Genomic DNA, 11,183 nt, shown 5'->3' on the forward strand with positions numbered 1-11,183 from the left:
TGGGCGTGGCTTGGTGGGCGGGGTCTGTGGTGGGCGGGGCCTCTGTCCTGGCTCTGGGAGGGGCGGGGCTTCCAAGACCGTTGGCGAGGGTCGGGCTAAAACCTGAATAAACGTAGGCTGCTCCAGAGTGTGTAGCTGTTTCCTTTCTAGGACTTGAAACCTTTTCCCTTTGCCAAATCCCCATCACCATGGAAATCCCACCGACTGAGCACGTGCTACTTACCCAGGTTTCTTGGGGGAACCCCGGTAAGCCCTCCGTAGGGCTGACTGTGCTCTAGGTCAGCGCTTCTCCATATCTGGCCCACGGAGACGGTGCCTCTCCTTACCTTTAAAAACTAGGAACTAGGCGGAGAAATAGTACTGTGCTAGGGCACTTGCCTTGCACACAGCTGACCTACGTTCGATTCTGGCATTCCATATGGTCCCCCGAGCCTGTCTAAAGTGATCCCTGAATAAAGCCAGAAGTAACACCTGCCAGGTGTGCCCCTGCCAGGTGTGCCCCCTCATCCTCCCTTCCCCCGCCACACATACTCCCACTAACGGGGCTGGAGCGATAGCACAGCAGGTAGGGCGTTTGCCTTGCATGTGGCCGACCCTAGTTCTAATCCCAGCATCCCATATGGTCCCCTGAGCACCGCCAGGGGTAATTCCTGAGTGAAGAGCCAGGAGTAACCCCTGTGCATCGCCGGGTGTGACCCAAAAAACAAACAAACAAAAAAAACACATACTCCCACTAACAAACAAAAATAAAACTAGGAACGAGCCAGAGTCATAGTTCAGGAGTTAAGATGCTTGAGTACATGTGATGCCCCAGTTCCACTTGCTTAAGTCACGATCTCCTGAGCACCTCTGGGTATATGCCCCGCCCCTGACCCCCACACCCCCAGGGACACAGATAACTTGGGGGTATGCTAGGATACTTGGGGGACAAACAAGTAAGCCACTTGTTTTCTCACAGCAGGTCAGGCCTCCCTCACACCCCAGAGTGATTCCTGAGCACAGAGCAGAAAGTAAGCAAAAGTAAACCCTGAACACTTCCAGGTATAGCCCAAAACCCTAAATAATTAACTTAGGAACACGCAAAACAGCCTTCAAAATTAGCCAGACCAGGGGCTGGAGCAATAGCACAGCGGGTAGGGCGTTTGCCTTGCATGCGGCCGACCCGGGTTCGATTCCCAGCATCCCATACGGTCCCCTGAGCACCGCCAGGAGTAATTCCTGAGTGCATGAGCCAGGAGTAACCCCTGTGTGTTGCCGGGTATGACCCCCCAAAAAAAAAAAATTAGCCAGACCAGCAGACATACCAAGATAAAAGAGCTAAGGAACCCTGCAGTCCTGGGAGAGATAGCACACGTGTATTGCATGCAGGATCCTAGGGTTTAATCCCTGCCACACAGACATGTATCACAGTCCCCTAACTTGGCTGGGCATGGCCCAAAAACAGAAAAAAAAATCATCAGTTTTTAACACTTTCCTCATTCTAGAGAGCTTCCCCAACCCCAAAGGGACAAACAGACAAACAAACAAACAAAAAAATTAGTAATCCCATCTGCTCTCCATCCCAGGGGTTCTATGGGTAAAACTTGGAAGCAGAACTTAGTCCTATACTAAGTTCCCTCCACGTGGGGAGTTTCTTTTCCTTTCTCCTCTACTTTTCAATAAACGTTTCTATTTTCCAAGCCTGAAGGGGAAAACCAACCTGGGACCAGTTGTAGGTGACTGGGTGTTGCTGTGGATTCCACCGTGGCTGTGAAGGTCAGTTCCACTACCAGTCGACAGGCCCATAGAGACTGGAGAGACTGGAGAGTGACAGGTGGAGAATTGCAAGTTGGAAGATGGTAGGCACACCTATCCTCAAAGGAAACTGCTTAAGGGGTGTGTGTGTGTGTGTGTGTGTGTGTGTGTGTGTGTGTGTGTGTGTGTGTGTGTGTGTGGGTGTGGGTGTGGGTGTGTGTGGGTGTGTGTGTGTGTAGGGGGAGAGAGAGAGAGAGAGAGAGAGAGAGAGGGGAGAGGGAAACAGAGAACTGGGAAGCTTGTTTTTGTTTTCCAAAGGGCGGGTTGCAGGAATGAACAATAAATTCCCTCAAGGCCTAGTTCCCTAAGGTACACTCCATCTTATCTGCAAATGTAAACTAAATTAAAATTAGGCTTTGGGGGAAGGACAGATGAAGAACACTATCCTTATCTCTAGCTCTTGGAAAAGGAAGACCAGGATAACACCTTATCTAGAAGAGCTTGCTACCCCTAATTCCTTCTTTCCTTCTTAACCTTCTTTCCTTCTTACCTTCTTTTCTACCTTCCTTCCTTCCTTCCTTCCTTCCTTCCTTCCTTCCTTCCTTCCTTCCTTCCTTCCTTCCTTCCTTCCTTCCTTCCTTCTTATCTTTTTACTGTTTGGGGGACACATCCCTCAGGGGCTACTCCTGCTTTGTGCTGGGCAGTGGTTGTCATTCCAGATAGTGCTAGAGAACCAAGCAGTGCCAGGGATCAAATCTCCCACCTCCCGATGCAAAGCATGTGCTCATCCATTTGAACTCTCCCTGGCCCAGCTGCTTTTAATTTCTTTGCACCAGTCTCACAGGAGGAACCTATACCCAGGAAGGTATCCAAAGATAAAGATACCATTTACTCCCTCCTGTCCCTTTCTCCCAGGGTTCCTGAGGTGCTGGGGTCTGGGAAGCTAAATGAACACTGGTCATTTGTCACCAAGAACTACTAATAGACTAGAGTTTGGGGTCCCAGGTAAAGCAAAGGTCCAGGAATCTGTCCTCTCTCCCCGCTCAACTCCATGAAGCAGTAAGGAGGGGACCTGGGCATGGTGAGTCCTGCATTACCAGGGGCCCCAGGCACTTAGAATATTTCTTCATAGAGTGAGGTATTAGAGTTTTTGAAGACGGACTGGGCAGGTTTGGGAGTCATGTGGTAGCTTCCAGAACTTTGAGGGGCAAAGGTTCCAAATCACAGCAGCTTCTTGCACTGTTTGGGGTGAGGTAGAATCCCTACTGACGACATGCCACCTGTCAGTGCCCGCATCAGTTGGAGCTCTTGCCCAAGCAAGCACTATAAGCACGGAAGAAGCTGCAAACAACAGTGCTACAACCATTAAACAATGGTTTTGGAGGGCACCACACTCAGCAGTGCTCGGGAACCAAACCCAGGCCTCTGAAATGCAAAGCTGGCCCTTTGAGCCATCTTCCTGGACCCTAAGAAATGACTCTCAAAGGAAGATGATTTTATTCTGGGGTCACACCCAGCTGCTCTCAGAGCTTACTCCTGGCTCTGTGCTCAAGAAATCCCTCCTGGCAGGTCTCAGGAGACACTCTGATCTGCTGGGGCATAAACCCCCACACTTATGCCTCCAACCCAATTTAGGAAAGTGATTTTTTTTTCATCATGAAATTACAAAGTTATTCATGACTGGGTTTCAGGAATAGGATGTTTCAATACTAGTCCCTTCACCAGTGCCCATCCTGACATTTGCCTCCCATTCACCAGTCTGCCTCTAAGAGAGGAGTTTTTATAATTAGATTTTTGTGGTTTACAGTACTGTTTCTGATAGAGTTTTATATGTAATGCTCTAGTAACTTTCAACATCACCTCCTCCTCCATGTAGCAGCAAATTGCATTATTTTATCTTTTCTTATGACTGAGTAATATTCCACTATGTATATGTACCATAGTTTCTCTATCCAGTCAACTATTCAGTTTTTGTTTATTTATTTATTTATTTATTTATTTGGTCTTTGGGTCACACCCAGCAGTGCTTAGGGCTTACTCCTGTCTCTGTACTCAGGAATCTTCTGGAGTACCAAGGATTGAACCTGGGTCAACTGCATGCAAGGCAAGCACCCTGCCCTTTGTGTTATCACTTCAGGATGTTGATTTTTTTTTGTCACATCCGGCGGTGCTCAGGGGTTACTTCAGGCTCTGAACTTAGGAATTACTCAGGGGAAGTGCTCAGGGGACCATATGGGATTCTGGGAATCAAACCTGGGTTGCTGCGTGCAAGGCAAATGCCCTACCCGCTATACTATCACTCCAGTTCCCATAAAATGTAATTTTTGAGTTAGATGGTAGTTCAATTCTAATTTTATGAAGGACTTTTCATACTGTTTTCCACAGGGGTAGTACTAGGCAACATTCCCACCAGTAGTGGACAAGGGTTCCTTCTTCACCATGTACCCCCCAACACAAATTGTTCCTACTTTGTTTTTTGGGTTTTTTTTTTGTTTTTTTTTTTTGCTTTTTGGGTCATACCTGGCAATGCACAGGGGTTATTCCTGGCTCTGCACTCAGGAATCACCCCTGGCGGTGCTCAGAGGACCATATGGGATGCTGTGAATTGAACCTGGGTTGGCCACATGCAAGGCAAACGCCCTACCCGCTGTACTATTGCTCCAGCCCCTGTTCCTACTATTTTTGAGACGTGTCATTCTCACTGGTGTGAGATGATATCTCATTATCATCTTGTTTTTGATTTTTTAACATTTAATGAGACTTTAAAAAATTTTTTATTAGTGAATCACTGTGAGGGTACAGTTACAGATTTACATATTTTCATGCTTGTATCTCGGTCATACAATGCTCAAGAACTCATCCCTCCACCAGTGCTCATTCTCTACCACCAATGGGGATCCCAGTATCCCCCATCCCCCAATCCCATCCCACCCACCCCACCCTGCCTCCGTGGCAGGGCATTCCCTTTTGTTCTCTCTCTCCTTTTGGGTGTTGTGGTTTGCAATAGGGGTATTGAGTGGCCATTGTGTTCAATCTATAGTCTACTTTCAGCACGCATCTCCCATCCTGAGCGGGTCCTCCAATCGCATTTTACTTGGTGCTCCCTTCTCTACCTGAGCTGCCTTTTCCCCCAGCATGTGAGGTCGGCTTCCAAGTCATGGAGTGAACCTCCTGGTACTTATTTCTACTATTCTTGGGTGTTAGTCTCCTATTCTGTTACTTTATCTCCCACAGATGAGTGTAATCTTTCTATGTCTGTCTCTCTCTTTCTCACTCATTTCGCTTAGCATGATACTTTCGATGTTGATCCACTTACAAGCAAAGTTCATGACTTCATCTTTTCTAACAGCTGCATAGTATTCCATTGTGTAGATGTACTAAAGTTTCTTTAACCAGTCATCTGTTCTCGGGCACTGGGGTTTTTTCCAGATTCTGGCTATTGTAAACAGTGCTGCAATGAACATATAAGTGCAGATGTCATTTCAACTATACTTTTTTGCCTCTCTGGGATATATTCCCAGAAGTGGTATTGCTGGGTCAAATGGGAGCTAAATTTCTAATTTTTTGAGAACCGTCCATATTGTTTTCCGAAAGGGCTGAACCAGTCGGCATTCCCACCAGCAGTGTAGAAGGGTCCCTTTCTCCCCATATCCACGTCAATACCGGTTGCTTTTGTTCTTTTGGATGTGGGCCAGTCTCTGTGGTTATTTCTCTAATGATATGTGATGCTGAGCATTGTTTCATGTGCTACTGACCATCCTTTTGTCTCTCTCTGAGAAGTTCTGTTCATTTCCTCTCCCTATTTTTATAGTTTTTTAAAATTGATCTTTGTGAGTACTCTGTATATCCTGGATATCAACCCTTTCCCTTAAGTGTTGAATGTGAATTTTTTTTCCCATTTAGCTAGTTGTTTTTTAGTTTTAGCCCATATTTCTTTTGTCATGCAGAAATTAATTTTATGTGTTCCTATTTGTTTAATTTTTTATTTTGTTACCTTTGCTAGTGGTATTAGATCACTGAAGATGCCTTTGAGGTCCAAATCTTGAAGTGTCTTGCCTATATTTTCCTCAGTGTACTTCAAAGTTTCTGGTCTGGTCTCAAGATCTTTGATCCACTTTGAATTGACTTTTGTGTAAGGTGTAAGATATGAATCTGACTTTAATTTCTTACACGTAGCTATTCAATTTTCCCAGAACCATTTATTAAAGAGGCTGTCATTTCTCCGTATCATGTGCTCAGCTTCCTTATCAAAAGTTAATTGTCCATATATTTGGGTTTTATCATTAGATATTCGATTCTGACCCACTGATCAGAGAGCCTTTCTTTTTTTTTTTCAGATGGAAATGCTTTAAATTGCTTCTTTTTAAAAAAAAAAAATATTGAATCACCATGTGAAAAGTTACAAAGCTTTCAGGTTTAAATCTGTCATACAATGATCAAACACTCATCCCTTCACCAGTGCACATGTTCCACCACCAAGAACCCCAGTATACCTCCCATCCCACCCTCATCCCCCACCTGTGTGGCTAATGATTTTCACTTTACTTTCTCTTTACTTTGATTATTTTCAATATTTCAACAGAAAACTCACTATTGTTATTTGGAATTTTTCCCCAAAAATCAGACCTGCTGAAAAGGCAGCATTTGATAATTTGTTTTCCATTGCTGAGAATGAAGAGCATATGCGGCCGTGCAGTTTTGGATTTCTGGTATTTTAGTAAATAAGTCCAGAGAAATTTCTGCCAGAAATTGCATCACTGCAAGCTTGTACCTCTGTTTAGTGGGTCTTATAAGATGGCGGTCGCCATGCCGCCACCAGAAAAAGAAAAGGCCAAGAGAGAAAAACCTTTCCCCTCCTGGGGCGGCATTGGCCGTAGCTTAGTTCACAGTCTAGAGGCATTTCTGCAAGAAGCTGTTGATGCTGAAAGTAGTTAGTTGGCCTCCGGGATCATGGGCGTTCAGCAACGGAGGGGCCACATGTGTGCAGCCACTTGGGTCACATCTGGGTGGAGAGCAGCGAGCCTTTCTTTATTCCAGTACCATGCAGTTTTGATCACTATAGCTTTATAATACAGTTCCAAATTAAGTAATGAGATACCTTCCAATTTCTTATTTTTCAGTATAGCTTTGGCTATTCATGGTCCTTTCTGATTCCATTTATTTTTGACTTTCTATGTCCTGGAAGAATGTCATCTGATTTCGATAGGGATTGCATTGAATCTATGTAACAGCTTAGACAGGGCATTCATTTTAACAATACTGTTTTTTCTGATCCATAAGTATGGGATATTTTGCCATTTCCTAAAGTCCTATTCTATTTCCTTCTTCTTCTTCTTTTTTTTTTTTTTTTTTTTTTTTTGCTTTTTGGTATAGGGAGCCATCTTACAGAGCTTGGCTCTTATCGTCTAGTCAAGCGGAGGCTGCTTGGGATTCCTGTGATCTTATCATTTCACCACTTGTCTCACTAGCCAATGGCCATGCCTGATCAACATTTTACTATTGTTCCTGTGGGGGTCCAAGCATGCATACCACCCCCTCCCACCAAGAGGTATAAGTATTGTAACTGCTGTGAATAAACTCTCTCCTCCTCCTTCTGGCTCTGCGTCTGTTCATTCGGTTATGTCCCCTCCTTAGCCCCACGAAGGGTCCTCCCTGCAGGACAGGATGATGCCCGCAGGGGGAACCCCACATCTGGCACTCAGCGTGGGGCACTAGGGGACCACCGAACGCCTGGTCAAGTTCACGTCGGCCAACGAATTCATGGAAAAGTGAGTGTCTCTGAGGGTCGCCTCTCTCTTGGCGCACACCCTGGTATGGGACCGGGCTCGAATACAGTCTCATGTTAAGGACGAGACGGTCACTGGCGGAAAGGCTTGAATTCCCTTGTCTTGTGTGTATGTGTGAGTGATTGTGCAGTCTTGGACGTCCTCGTCCTTGTACTGAGTCTGTGGCTCCATGACTTGGCATCCTTAAGATCCCTTTAAGGTTACGGAGTCCGATTGGGCTGTCTGCGATTCCACGAGGAACATATGGTCTAGGGTGGTGCTGGTTTAGACACCGGCCGCAAGTCACCTCTCAGGCTGATCCACTATGGCTAAGTTCCTCACCGGCCAGACATGCATCTGAGTGGTTTGTTATGAGTGTCCCCATCCCCCCCGCCCCCTTCTTGTGTCTTTTGTGTTTTCATTTCTGTCGAGTTGGCAGAAACTACCTCCCAGTGAAGACAGTCACTGGTGGAAGGTCGAATCCCTTTGTCCTGTGTTTTCATTTCTGTTGAGTTGGCAGAAACAGCCTACCAGTGAAGCAGTTACTGGTGGAAGGCTTGAACCCCTTTGTCCTGTGTTTTCATTTCTGTCGAGTTGGCAGAAACAGCCTACCAGTGAAGCAGCCACTGGTGGAAGACTTGAACCCCTTTGTCCTGTGTTTTCATTTCTGTCGAGTTGGCAGAAACAGCCTACCAGTGACCCTTTCTTTTCTCTTCTTGCTTTATGGCCTGTTTATCCTCTGTTTCCAAGGCTCCCTCAGTCTGTGGGGATGAGGCCACCCCCATGCACGGAACTGACTCCTCAAATTCTACTACTATAGACTCTGACCATCCTGCTTTCCTACCTGAGCCCTCCCAAGCGGAGGCGCCTCCAAGACTTTAAAAAGAAAAATGGCAGTTGGCGACTGCTACAGGATCTACGAGCAGTAAATAAAACCATAGTCATTTTTGGGGCGCTTCAACCTGGACTGCCGTCCCCAGCAGCCATTCCTTCAGAAATGTATAAGACAGTACTTGATTTAAAAGACTGCTTTTTCTCAATTCCCTTGCATCCTGATGATCACCCCCGCTTTGCCTTTAGTTTGCTAGCTTCTAATTAGAAAGAGCCCAATGTACATTGGAGCAACCCCATTGTCAGGGGGATAAGACCAAAGATAATGTGGACGTCCGTAGGGCAGGTTCAGGAATTTCAGTGTGAATGTGGTGAGTGGGTGCGCACCCTCGTGAAAGAAGGACCGGTCCGAGCGAGTGCAGGAGTGTGCTTTGTGCATGTGCCTTTAGTGTGTGTGTAATTGTCTCATTATCTTTCTCTTAGTTCTGCTTATTATTATCAGCAGAGAAGGCAGGAAAATGCAAGATCATGTGGTTAAGTGTTTAATAATATCAGGAAATAAAAGTATATCACTAAGGTAGCCTATCCCCAAATCTGATAAGAAGTCACTAGTTCCCTGCCTCAGAACTAGTCTTGACCAAGAAAGAAAAATGCTAGCATCTGACCACCTTAGGTTTCAACAATTTTGAAAAGGTTTTGCCGGCTTATATCAACAAAAGCGCTTTCTTGACCCATTTTTAACAAGCAGGAAACGGGCTGGTCAGGCAGAGAAACGGGGAGCAATGTTCCCAATCGGCCGACAGGGCTTAACTTTGCCCTGGGGACTTGTTCCTTCCTTTCTCAGTCTATCAGTTTTTTCCTTGCCGTTTCTGAAGGGCCAGATCGATAGATCAACTGCAGATGTGTGCACATGTACATGTGGTGTTTTTAGTGAACTTATTGTCTGTCTGTTTGTTTGTCTGTCTGTCTCTCTATGTGGAACACTTGAGTGCTGGAGCCAGAGTGAAAATCAGTGGTAAAAATTAGGCCTGGGGAAAACAGGATCGTCTCAAGAGATCAGAGTGATATGCAGTTCAGCAATTTAAAGGATCTATGTGATTTTGGAACCTTTTAGACCAGGTTTAAACAAAGATTTCTAATTAGAATGTGGCGCCTACAACGAAATTGAAATTTTTAGTCTAAATTTCTTATTGGAAGAACATTAATAGTTATTAACAGTTGAAATTCTTTTGAATTCCAGTAGCTGTACTATCTAGAAAAAACTACAGAGCTAGAGCCAGAAAACTAAAAGTGAAATAAGAATTCAGAGAGTGCAAGGCTTTATCTTATAAGCCTCAGCCAATTTTAATGAGGAATTTAGGTGTTTTTCAAGCAACAGAGGTACAGAAACCCTCAAAATAAACAAAGTTTACTTGTGTTTCCATAAATATTTGACAGTCCAAATGCTTTTCTTTCTATGCTATTATCAAAGTTTGGTTAAAAAAAAATATATATATATATAAATACCCAAAGGGTTTTTTCTGTGTTTGAAAGCATATTTGTATTGTGGAATTGATAAAGTTAGAAAGCTTGTGATTTGAACTAAGGTACGAGAACTATTGAACTTAAGCCAAAGAAGATTTACTCATGTTTCATAAAAATTGATGGTTTAAAGGTCTTATGCTGTTGTGTAAATGTACATATGCATCTATATTGGATTATTAGAATGTGAGCTGAAATAGTTGTGGTTAAAAACAGGTTCGAAGAGTAATGGTTTAGTTAAAATGTTTTTCTAGAGTTATAAAATTGGTTGAAAAATTTATTCTACAAGTGTTTTATTTGATCTGAGACTCGGTAACTAAAATTTCTATAGATACTTAGCAAAGAATTATAATAGATTAATCTCAGGTGTCAGCCTGATAGTCTAAAGCCATAGTATTGGGCCTTGGTTAAAGTTTGAGATGTGGGAACTTTTACTGACTATTGTTAAGTCAGTCTGTCCAGTACATGAAAATGCATGTTATTATTCTGATAACTTTATTCATTGCAAAGCTTTGTCACCAGGTATCATACCTAGCTCGGACCATCAGAGAACTTTGTACGCAAGTGTGAGATCCTTAATGTTTTATGGTAATCTATGAGTGTTTTAATCTTTTTTTTTTCTTTTTGGGTCACACCCAGCGATGCTCAGGGGTTACTCCTGGCTTTGCACTCAGGAATTGCTCCTGGCAGTGCTTGGGGGACCATATGGGATGCCCGGGATCGAACGCCCTACCCGCTGTGCTATCGCTCCGGCCCCTAGTGTTTTAATCTTTATATTTGTGTTTTCCTAGAAATCAGAATTCTAAGATGTCTCCTGGTTAATTTCTAATGTGAAGTGAACTTTTGCCAAGTGAATATATGTTGTAAGAACTTTCTAAACCTTTTTGAATATCTATAGAACTGACAATGCTTTTGAAATGGTATGGCAGAGTAGTTTTGTCGTGTTAAATGAGATGATTGATAATTAGTGTCCAAATTTGGGAAATCATGTTGTACTGAGTTTAGTAAAATAAGAGTTTAAATTTGTGGGACGACTATAAGGAATATAGATGTATGTCTTAAGTCAGAAAGATAATGGATGCAGATATCATCATTTGGAAAAAGGAAAGTAATCCTGTTAAAGTGAAGTTGATTTTGAAATGGGTTGAAGGAAAGTTACAGGACAGAATGAATATAAAGGAAAGTGTAGAAGGTTTGAGGTTGTGTTTGAAGGAAAGAAACTGATCACTGTTTTAAGAAACTCTTTAAATCACATGCAGAATTGTTCTAGTATGTTTTTTGGTGGGATCTATGGAAAAGATATTGGATGGATTGTCTGGACTCCTGTTAGAG

This window comes from Sorex araneus, chromosome 5 (assembly GCF_027595985.1).
Source record: "Sorex araneus isolate mSorAra2 chromosome 5, mSorAra2.pri, whole genome shotgun sequence".
In the NCBI taxonomy this organism is placed as follows: domain Eukaryota; kingdom Metazoa; phylum Chordata; class Mammalia; order Eulipotyphla; family Soricidae; genus Sorex; species Sorex araneus.